The sequence below is a fragment of the Cupressus sempervirens genome, chromosome 4 (genome assembly GCF_028749045.1).
Source record: "Cupressus sempervirens isolate cs-2001-9-10 chromosome 4, ASM2874904v1, whole genome shotgun sequence".
Classification (NCBI taxonomy): domain Eukaryota; kingdom Viridiplantae; phylum Streptophyta; class Pinopsida; order Cupressales; family Cupressaceae; genus Cupressus; species Cupressus sempervirens.
The window spans coordinates 33,153,342-33,174,408 of NC_143121.1; the positions used below are offsets into that span (position 1 = coordinate 33,153,342).

A 21,067-nucleotide genomic window follows, 5' to 3' on the forward strand; every position below is an offset into this window, starting at 1 on the left:
TATCGGTTGCATATCACAGGTTGAGCCATCCATCAACGTCATTAACATTAAGGGCCCAGATACCCAATGTGCAGTTGCTACTCGCCGGACTCGACTCTATATAGCTGGCCCACCTATTTCTGCACCATCAAGACCACCTCCATCTAGAGCATCTCCATCAGAATCATCCTCATTAGGGCCACAATATAACATCTTGGAACACCTTGGAAACACACCAGCCCAGATCTCCATTCTAGATCTCTTACGAACAAGCCCACTTTATCAAGAGATCCTCAATAGTAATCTACATGAGTCACGCATCCCCTCTAACATAAATGCCACCGAGTTTCGCAACTTGGTTGGCCATCTTTCAGCCTCATGTGCCTTATCCTTCAAAACCACTGATATCCCAAAAGTTGAACCAGATTATATCCTTCCACTCCGCATAGCCATCATGGTTTTTGACTTTGCTGTTAAAAGGGTCATGATAGATAATGGATCGGCTTTAAATCTATGTACTTTAAAGTTCATCAAATAGGCGGGATACACAGAGGCAAATATCATTAATGAAGTAATCACCATCAAGGCCTATGACAATTTGGAGCGCACCACTGAAGGAACCATCTTGCTCCCTATAGGAGTTGGCCCAGCCACTCAAGAAACACTTTGCCATGTAGTTGATCTTAACCTTCCATACAACATCCTCCTTGGTCGCCCATGGATTCATGCCATGAAGGCCATTCCATCCACATATCATCAGTGTATCAAATTTCCGCATAATGGCACTGAGATAACCATCCACGCAGATCCTGAACCCTTTGCTTATTGCAATGCGATTGAAGCTTCATACACCAATCACTGTCCTGGGATCAAAATTGGCACCACCATGGCCAGTTCCTCTGGCACCTGCCATGATCCAGACACCATTTTAGCCTCCACCCTCTCCACAGTTAAGATCAACTACCAAGGTTGTGGTGAGTATAGTCTTACAGATGCTTTTGCTATTGGCGCTCTACCACTTGATCCCCATACTCAAGGACACCCAACACATCAAGGGCCTATACCGAAAACCACCTCTCAACTTCAACAAATGGGTGCTACCACATTTATTACCAAAGGCATTCTTGATGGAGAAGAGAATGCACTAGACATTAACACATGGCTATACAAGGAGCCCCCTCCTAAAAGTGAAGCACTTCTTGATCACTTTAAACAAAAATATCCCTGGTCACATCGTTTGGCCACAGAGCAATGGGATTATCAAGGAGGTGGTTTAGGCTACCAGGAATCAGGTATGAGATAGCCTATAGAAGCACACCAAGGGCAAAAAACTCAAGGCTTGAGCTATGGACTCCCCACAACTGGGGGCACTACAACGGAAGGCCACGCCTTTACGAACATCCAAAACACTCTCGTTGAGGTTGAAGACATCCCTGAGGAAGTTGAAAAGAAAGCTTACGATGATATTTTCCTTGACGAAATAATCCTTGGAGCCTCTGTGCTCTGCCAATTATCCTTGAATCTCATAGACCTCCCGCTCGCTCACCCCGAACTCATAGATTGGGACCAACCAAGTGTCATTCATGTTGACAAGTTCTCTACTGAGCACACGCTTCTTAAATTCATGGGGGCAGAAATGCCACATAAACGACCACCACCACCATCGGCATATGTCTACAAGCTGGATCCTGCAGGTTACTTCGGGGAGGAGGAAATCTCCAATCACAAAATAGAAATACAAAAGGAAACAAAAAAGAAAAAAATCAAAGGAAAAATGTCCTCTGGTGAAAACTCCTCTGGAGCATCATTGGATAACTCAACAAATGAATTAAAAATAAAGGATGTATCTGATGGTGAAAACCTCTCTGAGGCGCCTAAAGATGGAGATTTCATCCTTCCCCCGCAAGAGCATAGGCATCCTATCTCTTCAATTTTGACAGAGGAAACTCGGCCAGTAAATATTAGTTTGACAGAGGTCCCACATATCACATACATCGCAACCTCTCTACCACCTGAACAAGCAGATCTTCTTATGGAGGTTCTCCGCGAAAATGTGGGCCGCTTTGCATGGTCATATCAGGACATGCCAGGGTTGGACCCCAAACTAGTCGTACACCATCTAGCAGTGGATCCAGGGGCCAGGCCCGTTAAGCAGAAGCTCCGTAAGATGCACCCCAAAGTTGCTTTATTGGTTAAAGCAGAGTTAGAAAAATTATTGGAAGCCAAAATCATTCGCCCAATAGATTATTCTGAATGGATTTCTAACATGGTACCTGTTACTAAGCCTTCGGGTGATATCAGAATCTGCACTGATTTTAGGGATCTTAATAAGGCTTGTCTGAAGGATGACTTTTCATTACCAAATATCGACATGATTGTGGATCTCACCGCAGGTCATGAACTCTTGTCACTAATGGATGGTTTCTCTGGATATAATTAGATTCATATAGCAGAGGAAGATTAACATAAGACGACATTTACTACACCTTGGGGCACATTCTGCTATAATATGATGCTATTTGGGCTAAAGAATGCCGAGGCAACCTATCAGCGTGCCATGACGGTCATCTTCCAATACCTAATCCATAAGATTCTTGAGGATTACGTGGATGATATTTTAGTAAAGTCTCTCAATGCTCTTGATCACTTATTTCACCTCAAAGAAGTGTTTAATCGATTGACAAAGTATCGTCTCATGCTGAATCCAAAGAAATGTGTCTTTGGTGTCACCTCAGGCAAGCTCCTAGGCTTCATTGTGTCCCAGCGTGGTATTGAGATTGACCCCAAGAAGGTCAAAGCCATCATGGATATGGCTCCTCCTAAGACACTCAAGCACCTTCGTTCTTTGCAAGGAAAACTCCAATCAGTCCGGCGGTTCATTTCTCAACTTGCTGATAAGTGTCAACCTTTCACTCACTTGCTTAAGAAAGATCAGAATTTCAAATGGGACTCAGCTTGTCAGCGCAATTTTGAGCTCATCAAGCAATACTTAGCTAATCCGCCTATTTTGGTTCCTCTGTTTGCAGGGCGCCCACTCATATTGTACATCACAGCTACTCCCACAACATTAGGTGCTCTTCTAGCACAACTTGACGATGCAAGAAAGGAACGAGCTATTTATTACATTAGCCAAACATTAGTGGGCTATGAGCTCAACTACACGCCCATGGAGAAGGCATGCTTAGCAATAGTGTTTTCCACCCAGAAGCTACGTCATTACATGTTGAGTCATACTGTGCAACTGATATCAAAGATTGATCCATTAAAATATATGCTCTCTCGCACAGTACTCACTGGATGCCTAGCAAAATGGGTTACACTTCTTAGTGAGTTTGACATTCAATACGTTGACAGAAAGGCCATCAAAGGCCAAGCTATTGCAGATCACTTGGCTGATGCACCCTTAGTTGCAGATCACCCACTAATCATGGAATTTCCAAATGAATACCTCTGTTTGATAGAAGAACAATCACTTTGGAAGCTATATTTTGATGGCTCTTATACATCTCATGGCTCTGGCGCTGGCATACTCTTGATTACACCTCAAGGTGATTATATTCCTAAATCTTTCAAGCTACAATTTCGATGTACCAATAACATTGCAGAGTATGAGGCCCTTGTTGCAGGCCTCAAAATCGCCATTGAATGGAATATCATAGAGCTTCAAGTTTATGGTGATTCTCAACTTATCATTAAACAAGCATTGAATGAATATCAGACCAAGGATAACAAGCTACTACCTTACAAAAATTTGGTTGATCAATTAAAGGAGCATTTTACTCAGATCCAGTTCATACAAGTACCTAGACTCCAGAATAAGGCAGCTAATGCTATGGCTACTATTGGTTCTCTCTTGGAAATGTTGTGTGAAGCTACACAATATGAATTCTTGGTCGACCAACTACATGAACCCGCATATGAGAATGATGAATCAACACAAGTATGCATCTTGGTTGGTCCCCAATCCCCATGGTACCACGAAATTCATGCTTACCTACTAAATGGTATCATATCTCCTCACCTCACACGAACCCAACGCCAAAACCTTATACATAGAGCTTCCTGATACACTATCATTGCCCAAACCCTATATCGTCGTGGTTATCATGATACTCTCTCTCGATGTTTAGATCAAAATGAGGTTGCAATGGCTCTCAAAGAGGTACACGCTGGACTTTGTGGTGCTCACACGAGCGGGATAGTGCTAGCAAAGCAGATCCTTCGGGCTGGATACTATTGGCCTACTCTAGAACATGATGCATGTGAATTTGTGAAACGATGTTTACCTTGTCAACAACATGCTAATTTAATCCGAGCTCTAGCACAAGACTTGCAACCCATTACACCACCATGGCCTTTTGCCTGCTGGGGGTTTGATCTCATTGGTCTTATTACACCACTTTCTTCAGAGGGGCATAAGTGGATAATCACCGCCACTGATTACTTCACTAAGTGGGTCGAAGCAGTTCCCCTTGTCACTGCTACGGGAGTTCAAGTGTCTAAGTTTATCTTATATCATATCATATATCGCTTCGGCATCCCAGCTACCATCTTCACTGACCATGGAGGTAATTTTGAAAACCTAAATATGGAAGAATTGTGCACTTCCCTTCATATCCATCATCGTTTTTCTAGCCCATACTTCCCACAAGGTAACGGTCAGGTAGAGGCAACTAATAAAACCCTGCTCAGAATCCTCAAGAAAGTTGTCAATGACTCCGGCCGTGATTGGCATTTGCAAATCAATCCCGCCCTATGGGCATACCGCACTTCATTTCGCACAGCCACTGGCACAACTCCATACTCCTTGGTTTATGGTGCTGAAGCAATCCTACCTGTTGAGGTTGAACTCCCATCACTCCGCATTTCTCTATGCGGACAGATATCTGATGAAGAATATAGAGTGGCTCGACTTACTCAACTTGATCTACTTGATGAAAAAAGGCAACAGGCCTATGACCACCTCATGGTCTACCAGAGTCACCTCAAGTGCAATTTCAACAAGAAAGTCCATCCACGTAGTTTTCAAGAAGGTGACATGGTCCTCAAAGAGAATATGAAGGTTCAAGCTGACAGAGAAAAGAAAGGCAAGTTTGAGCCCACATGGCTTGGTCCTTATGTGGTCACAGCATCTTTTGGCTCAGGAGCCTATCAACTATCTACCCTTGAAGGTGAAGTCCTAAATGATCCTACCAACATTATTCACCTCAAGAAATTCTACGCCTAAGGGCAGAATTTGCAAATCAAAAATAGGCAAAGAAAAATAAAGCGTCCAATGGTGAAAACTTGGCAATTCAAGCACCTTGGATAGGTCCCTGGTTAAAATCTAGCAAATAGGCGCCAGGTGTACTATAGTCTTTCCATTATCTATCAATGACCTACATATCCAGTATCACCCCTTTCCTTCTCATCGCCCATCTCCCCATTTTCCAAGGTTTTTTCAAAAGTTCATACATCCGCTGCACATCCGCTACTATGTTCTATCTTACATTCCAGAGTCATCCACCCATTTCCTTTTCATGCTTGTATATTTTTGAGCCTTATAGCATCCAGCATCACTATCTCACTCACATCCTCTGTTTCACTCCCACAAACTCAAAAATACCAAAAAAAAAAAAAAATTGTCAAAAACATTCATAACTCATCCAAAAATCCATAAAACTAAAAAAAAAAAAAAAAAAAAAAAAAAAAAAAAAACAAGAGCTTCCTTTTCTCACAACCCTTTCACACACACTTTCCTTTCCACAATAAAGACCTTGACATGAGACAAAAACCTTTCACAGACCTTACACAATGAGAAACCAATAGAATTACAACCCTTTCACATAGACCTCTCGAAGAGAATCTTTTGGAGTTGTAACCGTTTGCAAGGCCCATGCCAGTTGCCTCACACCACAAAAGGAGAACCAACCCCATCACTCCTCTACTGACCATCGATACATCTAGAAAATGAAGCCAAACTCGCCTTTCAATGTCCTCCAACGGATTGCCAGAGGATTATGCACAAACCACCCCAAAATCAACCCCATAAGGATGGAGGGAAAGACAACGCTGATAGCCGACGCAACTACCCAAACAACCCAAAAATACCAAAAAAATTCAAAAATTACCCAAAAATACCCAAAAAATTCATAAACTACCCAAAAATACCAAAAAAATTCAAAAATTACCCAAAAATACCCAAAAAATTCATAAACTACCCAAAAATACCAAAAAAATTCAAAAATTACCCAAAAATACCCAAAAAAATTCATAAACTACCCAAAAATACCAAAAAAAAATTCAAAAATCATCCAACAATACCAAAAAAATTCAAAAAATCACCCAAAAGCACCAAAAAAAAAAAAAAAATTCAAAAATCATCCAAAAATACCAAAAAAATTCAAAATCATCCAACAATACCAAAAAAATTCAAAATCATCCAACAATACCAAAAAAAATTCAAAACTTGCACAAACAATATCAAACAAATACAATAAAATTCCCAAACATTCCAAAGGGGGTCATAAGTACCAAATATGGCCATAAAAGCTTGAAACATTAAAATACCACTCCAAAAATCCTCTCAAGTTCTGATATTAAGAAATTGATATTAAGAAGAAGCGTGGTAATGTCCTGAAACATAATTTCAAGCTTAGGAAAATCCAGCACAACTCGGATAGCAAAAGAGATGCCGCAAAGCCGATTGTCGCCTTCCTTCCATGCAACCATTATTAATGTGAATCAAGAAGGATTTTGAGTCTTATTTAAGTTGCAGTGGCCATGTTTAGTCTAATCAGTTTTCACAAATCTATCAATAGTCTTGTAGGCCCATGTGTCCTTTTTGGACCCCTTTAGCGCCTTTTTAGGCCTAAAAAGCCTTTTTCAAGGCCCATGTGTCCTTTTTGGACCCCTTTAGCACCTTTTTAGGCCTAAAAGCTTTTTTTCAAAGCCCATGTGTCCTTTTTGGACCCCTCTAGTGCCTTTTTAGGCCTACAAGCCTTTTTCAAGGCCCATGTGTCCTTTTTGGACCCATTTAGCGCCTTTTTAGGCCTAAAAGCTTTTTTTCAAAGCCCATGTGTCCTTTTTGGACCCCTCTAGTGCCTTTTTAGGCCTAAAAGCTTTTTTTTTCAAAGCCCACGTGTCCCTTTTGGACCACTCTAGTGCCTTTTTAGGCCTTAAATACTTTTTCAAGATACAAGTGTCCTTTTTGGATCACTCTAATACCTTTTTAGGCTCAAAGCGCCTTTTTCAAGGCCCTATTTTGATCCTTTTTGGCCCCCGAGACACCTTTATAGGCCCAAGCGCCTTTTTCAGGCCCCTGAACTACCTTTTTAGGCTCAAAGCGCCTTTTTCAAGGCCCTATTTTGATCCTTTTTGGCCCTCGAGACGCCTTTATAGGCCCAAGCGCCTTTTTCAGGCCCCCGAACTACCTTTTTAGGCTCAAAGCGCCTTTTTCAAGGCCCTATTTTGATCCTTTTCGGCCCCCGAGATGCCTTTATAGGCCCAAGCGCCTTTTTCAGGCCCTCGAACTACCTTTTTAGGCTTAAAGCACCTTTTTCAAGGCCCTATTTTGCTCCTTTTCGGCCCCCGCGATACCTTTATCAACCCAAGCACCTTTTTCAGGCCCCCACACTGTCTTTTTAGGCTCAAGCGCCTTTTTCAAGCCCCTGAGACAATTTTTTTTGGCTCACACGTCTTTTTCAAGGACCTCTTTTGGCCATCACATGCCTTGCGTAGATCCCAATGACTTTTCCACGCCTCATAAACATTCGTCTCATCACAGACCTAGAGAAATATCCCCACATTTTGTCTTATTATTGTCTGTCATACTCGCTAAATCTACACAAACATTCTCGCCTATGAGTCATGGTTACCCTTACTCTACCAATTGTATTGTTCCCACTTTTCCAAGTGTCAAACTATTTCATTATTTATCCCAAAAACACAAAAACATTAAAATATAGATCAAAAATCCCAAAAACATTTAAATATTTGAAAAACACACAAAAACATCCATATATCTTCCATAAAAATTCCACAAACAAAACATAACATTACATTATGAACAACATCTGTTGTCCCTTTGATTGCCACAACAATAAGCACAAACTTTCTATTCTCCTACGACAGCAACAACTACTAATGTTTGGCAGCTTTTTTTTATTCTGGCCTCCCTGAGGGAGGTGGCACGACAGGATGTCCAAACAATGGCATTCCTTCAGACCCAGTCCCAGATGATGATGCCCCTGGAGTCATCCTCACACCTACCCAAAGTGTATCCATGGGGATAGGGATGTTACCACGCCTCAAGAGGGTGTTTATCTGCTCCATAAAATGTTTTTCAGAGTATACAACTCCTCTCCTTTGCTCCAAAGGGACCGCTTGGTGATATAATCCCATGTAATATGCCGCCTCTCGCACAACCCTCACTAATTGCTCCATGACATCTTTCATTTCTGCCCGTAGTCTTTCTGCTCCTGGAATAGTTGTTGTCGTCTGCACAATATCACGTTCTCTTTCATATCTATTCGCTAGCATTTTCATTGACTCTCTCTCATGTTTCACTGTATTTAATTGATTTTGGTACCATGTAATGCGCGCATTACTTGCATTCAGCTGCTCTTGTACCCTCCGTGCTAAACTATTGGTCTGCACTGCTGACTCCTTGTACGCTTCTACTAGCGACCGCAGGAGCACTAATTCATTTTCACATCTCTCCATCGCCGCTCTCTCAGCTGCCAAAGTCGCCTCTACAGTCTCCACTCTTGTTTGCTCCATCATTAACATCATCCCTAGATGCTCAGCTTCTGTTCATGCACCATCCTCTCGCGCTCTTTCAATCAGGCCTTGAAAGAAATTTGCATCTTTCTCCGCTTGGTCAGCCCATTCTTTTTCCATTGCCAATGCTTTTTCCATCACCACCGCTACATCATGAGCTTCTTGTACTGCCGCATTAGATTGCAATGCTTGAAGTGGCCGAAATGCAGACAACATTGGGTCACCCTTTTGTTCCCCAGAGCTCTGCATCATATCCCCTAATTTACTTTTTCCCCTCTTCCATTCAACCGCTGTTGGTCGCATCACGAATCTTTGTTCCCCTTCTAGAAGGGTCTCTTCTATAGATGGCTGATCTTCTGCACTTGCTCCCTCTAACCACACTTCCACCCTTGGTAAGTTTGTCTCCTTCTCTTTTTCCATCGCCTCTGTTTGTTGCCTCGCACCTTCTGCTAATAGTTGCAGCAAGGTCAGATCTTCTTCTTCCTCTTCTGGCTGATTTTGAGTTGGATTACTTTTGCTAGCCTCCACCACTCCCCGATCACAACGCCGCACACTTCGACATGGCAAGGTTTCTCTTCCTTCTTGTTGGCTCCTCTTTACACCCCGCTTCTGCCCTCGCACCCATTTCCTTTCTCCTTGGCTTTCATTTTCCTCGTCACTGCATCCCCCCGTTCCTCCTTCTATCGCCTCTGGCATTTTCTGCCTCTGCTCTTGTGAATCGGCCATTGATATTTCCCTCACAGCTTAATTCTTCACTCACACTTTTCTTATGCTTTAGCTAACACTTCTTGTTGTTCAGCTTTCATCAAATTCACTCACCTTTTATAGAACCCACAACATTCTCCATCGCTTCCATTACATGCTATCCATCTCTTCGGCAACAAGCTTCAATACCCACCATCATAATAGTCAAGTCGGCAACTACTTCCGTCCTTTCCACAGCTCACCTCCCCTATAGTAACAGTATGCTATATCCTGCCTCTTTCCACTAACTTCCCACACTTTTCCTCGCACTATCTCCTATCTCCTCATCCCTAGATTTTCTTCTGCTAACCTTCTCATTTTCATCTTTCCTGCCACTATCCTATCATGTTGAACTTTTGTACGGTCATCCCTTGTAAATACTTTGGTTTATCCACTGTATATTTCTTGCATGTCAGTCCTTCGCTTGGTATCATTGTATATCTCTCATCTTTTCACGTCCATTCATGCTTGCTCAACAAAAATCAAATACAAATAAACATTTTTAGTTCTCTTGGTTAGATACTTTCGCAAATCCTTGTACGAGACCCCTTGTCATCAACATGTTGTCCTAAATAGTTCTGATTGCCCAGCTCATCCTAGTCCTTGATATTACCGATAGATCCTTGCAGGCTGCATCCTTCCTCTCGTCTGATCTTGGTCCGTCAGTATCCAGTCCTACCGATCTCTTTGGCAAAAGGTTCCTTTTTCATGGATTTACATTTTCTTTCGATTTATTTTCTTTTCAGGATTTCACATTTGGTTCTTAAAGTATCTCTTTCAAGTGATTTGGGTTGTTCCCTCCTCATGGTCGCCACGATCTTTTATATCATGGTGTGCTATGAATGGGGCAATTCAAGAGCAAGGTTTTGATCAGGTCTTTTTCTTTTTCTTTTCTACTTGTGAGTTAGTCAGATATGCCCCTTGCATAGTCCAAACATGTGATCACTTGTGGTTACATGGTGCACTTGGGAAATATTGTTTGCTTGTGGATTACCCAGTATCATTTCCACTCTGATTCTTTAGGGATTCATGTGTGATGCTGGGGCAATCCTTGCGTGTTTGTTTCGTGTCAGTCCTATGTAATATTGGTAAAAAGGCCTTGATGTTCTTAGTAACCTTGGCATATTCCCAATATTCCTATATCAAAATAAGTGCTCAACTACATGGTGGTGCTCCCCTTTGGAACACCCGCATGCTCAAGCTTCAATGGATTACTTAATACTCCCATTTTATCAAAACATCCCATCCTATCCAAGCATCCCATCCAATTAGTCTTACAATCCTGATCTACAAGTTTTATCCATAGCCCAATCATATCTCCTATCAATCCCATGGTATTTAATCCTGTATCAATCATAATCATACCTCCTCTATCAATCATAATCTTAGGTCCTTCATCAATCATAATCTTAGGTGCCTCATCAATCATAATCTTAGGTCCTTCATCAATCATAATCTTAGGTGCCTCATCAATCATACTCTTCACTCCTTCATCAATCATACTCTTAGGTGCTTCATCAATCCTAATCTTAGCTCCTTCATCAATCATAATCTTAGGTGTTTCATCAAACATAATCTTAGCTCCTTCATCAATCATAATCATAGTTTCTACATCAATCATCATCATATCTCCTGCATCAATTGTAATCTTAGTCATCACCAATCATAAATCCTTGAATCATTATCTCCCCGAATCTCCCATCTTCCACCTCACTTCCTTGGGATTCAATTTAGAAAACCAATCACCCTCTCCCCTCTCCCTAAAGCTAGTGTTCTTACCCATTGGTTATCCTTGTGCAAAAGGTTTTCCTTTGTATCATTCTCCCATAGCTTCCTTGATTCACCTCTCTTAGCTACCCTCAGTCCTCCTCTTGTCCTAGATTCTTGTACCTTTCAAGAAGCTATCGGGCCTCTTCTTCTCTCCCCACCATCTTCTTGAGGGGGCATCACACAGTCCACTCTCTCTTCTTCTATTCAAGACTGGGGCAATCATGTTCCTTTCAAAGTTTCCTTCATGTCGTCTATCTTCAAACTTCTTTGAAATAGTATTGTTCCAAAACTATCTCAAAGAGGGGCAAAATGTAGACACCTAAAAATCCTTTAGAAAATAAAGTATTTTTATTTTCTAAAAAAAATCCCTGATGACATCATCATTTATTAATTAATTAATTATTTAATTATTTAATTTATTTTTATGCCATTAAATCCATTTATCTTAATTAAAAATATTTAATTAAGGAATCCCTCCCAAAAATGTTTAAATCTTATTTAAACATTATTTCCTTATTTATTAATTATTTAATTAATAAATTGACCAAAAATCCCAAAATAAATAATTTATTTATTTTTTGTCCAAAACTTGGCCAATTTCCTTAAGACCACTAACCTCTTCCAAAATCTTCTAAATCCTTCTTTAATTTTGATTAAAGGCTAATCCCATCATTTCCTACCCCTAATCCCAACTCAAAATATTTAATTAAGATTAAATATTAATCCTCATATTTATTAAAAATATTTTAATAAATATTTTCTCAACCTAAACTCTTGAAATAAATAAAACTTTATTTATTTTCTAAAAACATCTTATTTATCCTCATCCTAAAAGCCTAGACTCTTCTAGAAGATGTCAATTCTAATCCTAACCCCCCTCTAACCTTGTCACATTCCCTAAACAAGGTTAGCCAACTCCTAAGCTAATCCTAATCCCTCTTCTAATCATGTGCACAACTTAAGCAAGGGTTAAGACTTGCTAACCCAAGCCAAAGTCAATAATCTAATCCTCCTCCCAACCACCTCTAAGCCAAAGTCAACAATCTCATCCTCCTTCCAACCATCTTTATTTATGACCCAACCATCTCTATTTGACCCAACCATCGACATTTATGGCTCAACCTCCCTCATTACTCCTTTGACCAACCCATATCCTACCCTCTCACATCCAATCACCTTGTGACATGTGTCACCTCCTAATTGGCTTTAAACAAGCACAATCCATGTGCTCCCCTTTGAGTGCATCCTAGCCCTCCCTTACCATCTTGCCATCCTTGCATCCTAACTGTCCATCCTTCCACCCCTTGGCCTATAAATAGAAGCCTCTCCCTTCACTAAAATCATCCACTTTTGAAGCAAACTTATAATGCTATTTTGAGAGCCTAAAAACTACCAAAATACTATTATAATGCTGAAAACCCTCCATACCTTCAATGTTGAATCATTCATCCACACTCATATTTGATTATCACTCATCCATTTGGAGCTTGAGCACATCGTGAGCATACATCCACTATCCATCAGGGACATAGCTTCGTCATCATGAGAAGCACTTGAGGAGTTTACCATCTTTGGTCTACTTTCCTCAATTTTGTCTTCTTTGGTCCTATCTTAAGTGTTTATTTGTTTTTAGTATTGAGAATGCTTTTTATAGATTAGTGTTCATTTTACTCTACTAAAAATCACCAGAGGACATTTTTCCTTTGATTTTTTTCTTTTTTGTTTCCTTTTGTATTTCTATTTTGTGATTGGAGATTTCCTCCTCCCCGAAGTAACCTGCAGGATCCAGCTTGTAGACATATGTCGATGGTGGTGGTGGCCGTTTATGTGGCATTTCTGCCCCCATGAATTTAAGAAGCGCGTGCTCAGTAGAGAACTTGTCAACATGAACGACACTTGGTTGGTCCCAATCTATGAGTTCGGGGTGAGCGAGCGGGAGGTCTATGAGATTCAAGGATAATTGGCAGAGCACAGAGGCTCCAAGGATTATTTCGTCAAGGAAAATATCATCATAAGCTTTCTTTTCAACTTCCTCAGGGATGTCTTCAACCTCAACGAGAGTGTTTTGGATGTTCGTAAAGGCGTGGCCTTCCATTGTAGTGCCCCCAGGTGCGGGGAGTCCATAGCCCAAGCCTTGAGTTTTCTGCCCTTGGTGTGCTTCTATAGGCCGTCTCATACCTGATTCCTGGTAGCCTAAACCACCTCCTTGATAATCCCATTGCTCTGTGGCCAAACGATGTGACTAGGGATATTTTTGTTTAAAGTGATCCAGAAGTGCTTCACTTTTAGGAGGGGGCTCCTTGTATAGCCATGTGTTAATGTCTGGTGCATTCTCTTCTCCATCAAGAATGCCTTTGGTAAAATAATTTTTATCTTAATCTCCTGCATTTATAAATAAACAATGCACACCCAAGCCTTGCTCATCATATGGTTATGAATTGTTATAAATGATATTTTTGGGAGGGATTCCTTAATTAAATATTTTTAATTAAGATAAAGGGATTTAATGGCATAAAAATAAATAAATTAATTAAATAATTAATTAATTAATAAATGATGATGTCATCAAAAAAAAATTTCAGAAAATAAAAATACTTTATAAAAATACCAAAAAAATACCAAAAAAATTCAAAAATTACCCAAAAATACCCAAAAAAAATTATGCCTGATCAAAACCTTGCTCTTGAATTGCCCCATTCATAGCACACCATGATATAAAAGATCGTGGCGACCATGAGGAGGGAACAACCCAAATCACTTGAAAGAGATACTTTAAGAACCAAATGTGAAATCCTGAAAAGAAAATAAATTGAAAGAAAATGTAAATCCATGAAAAAGGAACCTTTTGCCAAAGAGATCAGTAGGACTGGATACTGACGGACCAAGATCAGACGAGAGGAAGGATGCAGCCTGCAAGGATCTATCGGTAATATCAAGGACTAGGATGAGCTGGGCAATCAGAACTATTTAGGACAACATGTTGATGACAAGGGGTCTCGTACAAGGATTCGCAAAAGTATCTAACCAAGAGAACTAAAAATGTTTATTTGTATTTGATTTTTGTTGAGCAAGCATGAATGGACGTGAAAAGATGAGAGATATACAATGATACCAAGCGAAGGACTGACACGCAAGAAATATACAGTGGATAAACCAAAGTATTTACAAGGGATGACCGTACAAAAGGTCAACATGATAGGATAGTGGTGGGAAAGATGAAAATGAGAAGGTTAGCAGAAGAAAATCTAGGGATGAGGAGATAGGAGATAGTGCGAGGAAAAATAGGTGATACCTCTTATTTATGCCATTAAATCCCCTATTTTTTTTGGGTGCTTTTGGGTGATTTTTGAATTTTTTTGGTATTGTTGGATGATTTTTGAATTTTTTTTGGGTGCTTTTGGGTGATTTTTGAATTTTTTTGGTATTTTTGGTATTGTTGGATGATTTTTGAAATTTTTTGGTATTTTTGGGTAGTTTATGAATTTTTTTTGGGTGCTTTTGGGTGATTGTTGAATTTTTTTGGTATTGTTGGATGATTTTTGAATTTTTTTGGTATTTTTGGGTAGTTTATGAATTTTTTGGGTATTTTTGGGTAATTTTTGAATTTTTTTGGTATTTTTTTGGTATTTTTATAAAGTATTTTTATTTTCTAAAAAAAATCCCTGATGACATCATCATTTATTAATTAATTAATTATTTAATTAATTTATTTATTTTTATGCCATTAAATCCCTTTATCTTAATTAAAAATATTTAATTAAGGAATCCCTCCCAAAAATGTTTAAATCTTATTTAAACATTATTTTCTTATTTATTAATTATTTAATTAATAAATTGACCAAAAATCCCAAAATAAATTATTTATTTATTTTTTGTCCAAAACTTGGCCAATTTCCTTAAACCTCTTCCAAAATCTTCTAAATCCTTCTTTAATTTTGGTTAAAGGCTAATCCCATCATTTCTTACCCCTAATCCTAACTCAAAATATTTAATTAAGATTAAATATTAATCCTCATATTTATTAAAAATATTTTAATAAATATTTCCTCAACCTAAACTCTTGAAATAAATAAAACTTTATTTATTTTCTAAAAAATCTTATTTATCCTCGTCCTAAAAGCCTAGACTCTTCTAGAAGATGTCAATTCTAATCCTAAACCCCCCTCTAACCTTGTCACATTCCCTAAACAAGGTTAGCCAACTCCTAAGCTAATCCTAATCCCTCTTCTAATCATGTGCACAACTTAAGCAAGGGTTAAGACTTGCTAACCCAAGCCAAAGTCAATAATCTAATCCTCCTCCCAACCACCTCTAAGCCAAAGTCAACAATCTCATCCTCCTTCCAACCATCTTTATTTATGACCCAACCATCTCTATTTGACCCAACCATCCCCATTTATGGCTCAACCTCCCTCATTACTCCTTTGACCAACCCATATCCTACCCTCTCACATCCAATCACCTTGTGACATGTGTCACCTCCTAATTGGCTTTAAACAAGCACAATCCATGTGCTCCCCTTTGAGTGCATCCTAGCCCTCCCTTACCATCTTGCCATCCTTGCATCCTGACTGTCCATCCTTCCACCCCTTGGCCTATAAATAGAAGCCTCTCCCTTCACTAAAATCATCCACTTTTAAAGCAAACTTATAATGCTATTTTGAGAGCCTAAAAACTACCAAAATACTATTATAATGCTGAAAACCCTCCATACCTTCATTGTTGAATCATTCATCCACACTCATATTTGATTATCACTCATCCATTTGGAGCTTGAGCACATCGTGAGCATACATCCACTATCCATCAGGGACATAGCTTCGTCATCATGAGAAGCACTTGAGGAGTTTACCATCTTTGGTCTACTTTCCTCAATTTTGTCTTCTTTGGTCCTATCTTAAGTGTTTATTTGTTTTTAGTATTGAGAATGCTTTTTATAGATTAGTGTTCATTTTACTCTACTAAAATAGGTGATACAATTAGCATTCTCAAACTAAAAATAGTACATGAAATATTGATTCATTGATAATGGAAATCATATTATGAGTTATAACAATTGTGTTAACCTATATTATGATATTGAAAAAAAACTTAAAAAACTCTAGATCAATTAAAATCATACAATCAAATTTTACTCTTTTAAATATCAAATTATACATAGTAAAGTAACATATACTCTTTTCAAGAATGAAGACTTAAAATTGAGTTAGGTAAGGCCTCATTTTGAATTTGGAAAATGCAAGTCAATCTTACAATTTTAAAGAAATATCCAACCTAGCCCATAAACAATTCTTACACTTAAAAAAACAATGAGCACTCTCAACTAAACTTCACATTTCACACTAGTGATATTAATCCATTGATAATAAACATTATATAATGAATTGTAAAAATCATCTTACATAAATTAATAATTATTTACAAATAAAAATATCAAATCAATTAAAACAAATACTTAGATTTTACAATTTAAATATTGAATAAAACAACATTTACAATATCCATCTCATAAATAATAAGCTAGTTTTCTGATGTAATCCCACATGAACCGAATAAAATAATTGTCCCGATAAGTGCAACAACATATTATACCCCAATGACAGATCAGAAAGAAAAATTCCATCCAATCCACAATTGTTGGGAAAACCAAGTGAAAGATGCCATGTTACAGTCTTGGTAACCCCCAAAGCCGATCCCATATGTCCAGACAGAATGATTGTCCGTATGGACAGGTTCCATCCGCTGAAGAATACCAGATTTTTTCCCTGGTTGGCTCGGAAACCCAACATATTCAAGGAGCTCAGCAATGTGTCTACCAAATGACGGATCATAAAAAAACGATTCCATCAATCCTGCAATTGCTCTATACAATATATGATAGGCGAGGAAAACCCAGTTGAATCACTCCTCCAATTGCTCTGTTGATCAAATGACAGGAGAATTGGAAACGATTCATTGGGTTGTACAATTTGTAATCGAGGGTTAGCAATGTAGATTACACCAAATGACAGCTGAAAGAAAAGAAGAAAAACAAATAAACAGCATGATATTGTCACATCCATGGAGGATTCAAAAGAAGAATCATCACGTTTTAGATCTCATGGTTCAATTCCAGTTTGCCCAAATGAAGTTCTCCTCAAATGCACTCACTTTAGAACAACAAACAGTAAATGATGATTTTGAAACCTCAAATGCCGTTAGCGAGCGATCACAAACGCATTGCAAGGAGGGCTTACCGAAAGAATCATTAGATATTCTCCACGTTACTGACGAGAAACAATATAGGCTAAATACGCATTCATATGCTTCCCTTCTGAAACAATGCCTCAACAAGAAATCCTTGCCAGAGGCCAAAAGAGTCCATACCCACATAACTCGAACAGGATTTATCACAAATTTGCATTTGGCTATCAGACTTGTAGTTTTGTATGCCAAGCTTGGGAGCCTGCAAGATGCTAGACTAGTTCTGGATAAAATGCAGGAAAAAATTGCGGCTCCTTGGAATGCCATGATTCAGGGTTATTCAAAGCAGGGAGACGATAGAGAAGCATTGACAATATTTTGCGAAATGTTGGGGTTTGGAATTCAACCTACTGCGTTTACCTTCGCAACAGTTTTGCCTGTTTGCGCCAATTTGGCCGCCATTGGAGCAGGGAAACAGGTACATGAAGATATAATCAGAAGGGGTTTACAGTTTGATGTGTTTGTGGGTAGTGCTCTTGTTGACATGTATGCTAAATGTGGATGTATTGAGATGGCACGCAAAGTGTTTGACAAAATGCGTCAACGAAATGTGGTTTCATGGACTACTATGGTTGCAGGATATACACAAATTGGGGATCTCGACAAGGCCATGGAGCTCTTCGAGAAGATGCCTGAGAGAAATGTATACTCGTGGACTATCATGGTCGCTGGGTATGCCCATGCAGGCTGTATTGAAGAGGCATTGGAACTATTTAAGAAAGTACCCAATGGCAATGTGGTTACATGGAATGCCATTATTGCAGGTTTTGCACAGATCGGGAAGTTTGATGAAGCCCTGAAGATTTTCCGGGAATTGCAATTGAGAAACGTTAAGCATATACATGTGATCTCTACCTACGTAACTGTTTTGCCAGTTTGCGGCAGCTTGGCAGCCATGGAAGAAGGGAAAGAGTTGCATGGAGATATAATCAGGAGGGGATTTCAATCTAATAAATATGTCGGCACCGCTCTTGTTGACATGTATGTGAAATGTGGATGTATCTTGAATGCACGTAAACTGTTCGACAAAATGCGTCAACGAGATGTGGTTTTGTGGACTGTTATGGTTGCAGGGTATGCACAAACCGGAGATTTGCGTAAAGCTATGAAACTCTTTAAGATCATGCCTGTAAGAAATGTATATGCATGGAATGTTATGGTTACTGCATATGCCCGGGCAGGGCGCATGGGTAAGGCATTTAAGCTCTTTAGAAAGACACCTGAGCGGAATGTGGTCTTATGGACTGCCATGATCGCAGGATATGTACAGAATGGGAAGTTTCATAAAGCTCTGATGTTCTTTCAAAAGATGCAATTGACAAATTTGAGGGCTAACCTTGTGACCTTTGCCAGTGTTCTTCCGGCATGTGCTAATTCGGCAGCCCTCCGCAAGGGGTCAGAAATTCATGGGAGCGTAGTTAGAAGTAGGCTTCCGTTCGATGTCTTTGTATGGAGTGCCCTTGTAGATATGTATGCTAAATGCGGTCGCCTGAAAGATGCCCGGAAATTGTTTGACAAAATGGCTACGAGGAACGTGGTATCATGGAATGTAATGATCATAGGATATGCCATACATGGGGATGGGAAGGAGGCACTCCAGATTTTTCAGGAAATGCAAAACTCTGGCACAAAGCTGGACAATGTTACCTTTGTGGGTGTTCTGTGTGCTTGTCGCCATGCAGGGCTGGTCGATTATGGGAAGCAATATTTCAGATCCATGACTCAAGATTATAACCTTGTTCCTACAATCGAGCACTACTGTTGTATGGTTGATCTGCTTGGTAAAGCTGGGCACATGGATGAAGCACGAGAGTTTATCAAAACCATGCCAGTGGAGCCTGATACTGGTATGTGGGAGTCCTTGCTTGATGCCAGCAGAACCCGTGCCTATATAGAGTTGGGAGAACATATATCCAAGGGCTTTTTTGGAGTTGGATCCTGAAAATGATGCACACTATGTGTCGTTGTTAAACATCTCTGCCGGAGTTGCCCAGTGGGATGGAGTGAAAGAAGATGGAATGAAGACAGGAAGATGAAAAAAACTGCAAGGGTGCAGATGGATTTGGATATATAAAAAGATGCAAGCTTTTGTCTCATGAAATTGGATCAGATTATGAAAATTTGGGAGGCTCTCTTTCACACGAAAGAGGAATTGAATGACAAAAATGCATGATTTCGCTATTTTCCATCAAAGCAATATATCTATTAAGATTCTCAAAGGACCATCTTTTGGTTTGCCCGTGGGTTGTATGAAAGGTTTGAGGGAGGAATTGGACCCCCTCGAGTTTTGGATCTCCCTCGTCAACAAAAGGCAGTTCAGCCATATAAATTAGTCCCTTATTCTAGAATCTAAACAAAGTATGATGATGATGACGAAATTGTTGTAATTTGAGTTTCCATTAGCTTAGTGATGGCAGCCATTTCTTTTGGAATAATTGGTTTCGGATTTAAACTGGCAGCAATGTGTATTCACATGACGATCAGCTTGGGCATATTTGGGAACCTTGTAGCCAAAGAGAATATAATTTTATGTTTCTGGCATTCTAATGCCTAGCAACCAATGAAAACAAGACAAATCATTGTGTTACATTCAAAAGATGCTTTATTATTGCCCCTGGTCTAATAGAAGGCAATCTGCTTCTGATTAATTTTGTTTGGCGCTATTTCGCCTATAACGTGTGGATGGCATGCGATTGCCCTATGGATTGCAATATTTTGGTAGAAGTTGAACATAATTTGTCCATTTTCATAGAAACTTTTGCCCTTGTTGATTTTGTTGGTTCTACATTTCATTCTGTAATGCTAAAAACCTAGCATGGTACAAACATTAATAACAATTTTAATGTTTACAATACTAAATAATAGCAACACTTGTGATAAGACGAGGTGAACACCAAGAAGGAAGACAGACCAAAAATGGAAAGCTCCTTGGGTGCAATTTGTGATGACGTAGATGTGTCCAAATAGCTAGGGGATGTGTGCTTGGTTGTGCTCAAACTTCAAGTGGTGGGTTGTTATCAAGCATGGAGATGAGTGGAAGATTCAACAATGGATGTGTAGGTGGGTTTTGATATGGTAATGGTGTAAAATAGCTATACTGTAGTGGCCAGTGGGGCATTATAAGTTTGCATTGATAGATGATGGATTGTGAGAGGGGAAGGGCTCAATTTATAGGCTAAGAGCTAGTGAGATGGAGGGTCAGGATGTGAAAATGGAGAGAAGGTGAGGAAGGGCTAGGATGCAATGAGAGGAGAGTACATGGATTGTGTTTGTTTGGAGCCAATCAAGAAGTAACACTTGTCACAAGGAGGATGAGTGTGAGGGGATCGACAAAATGGATGGTCAAAGGGAGTAATGAGGGAGAAAGAATGTGCAAAAGGGATGTAAGAGGCTTTAATGGCATGCAAGAGCTATTAGTGCTCTTGGATAAGGCTAGAAGAGGACAAGGGAGACCATTGACTTTGGCTTGGGTTAGCAAGTCTTAACCCTTACTTAAAGTTGTGCACGTTTTTAGGAAGGGGATTAGGCTTAGTTTAGAAAGAGGGTTAGGAGGTAAGTGGCTTAACTTTGA

The 21,067-nt window shown here is 39.5% G+C and overlaps 1 pseudogene; it reads left to right on the forward strand.

The window, feature by feature from the left end:
* Window positions 1-16,814: 16,814 nt before the first annotated feature.
* On the forward strand, window positions 16,815-20,144 carry LOC149559811 (pentatricopeptide repeat-containing protein At2g13600-like; annotated as a pseudogene).
* The last annotated feature ends 923 nt before the right edge of the window (window positions 20,145-21,067 follow it).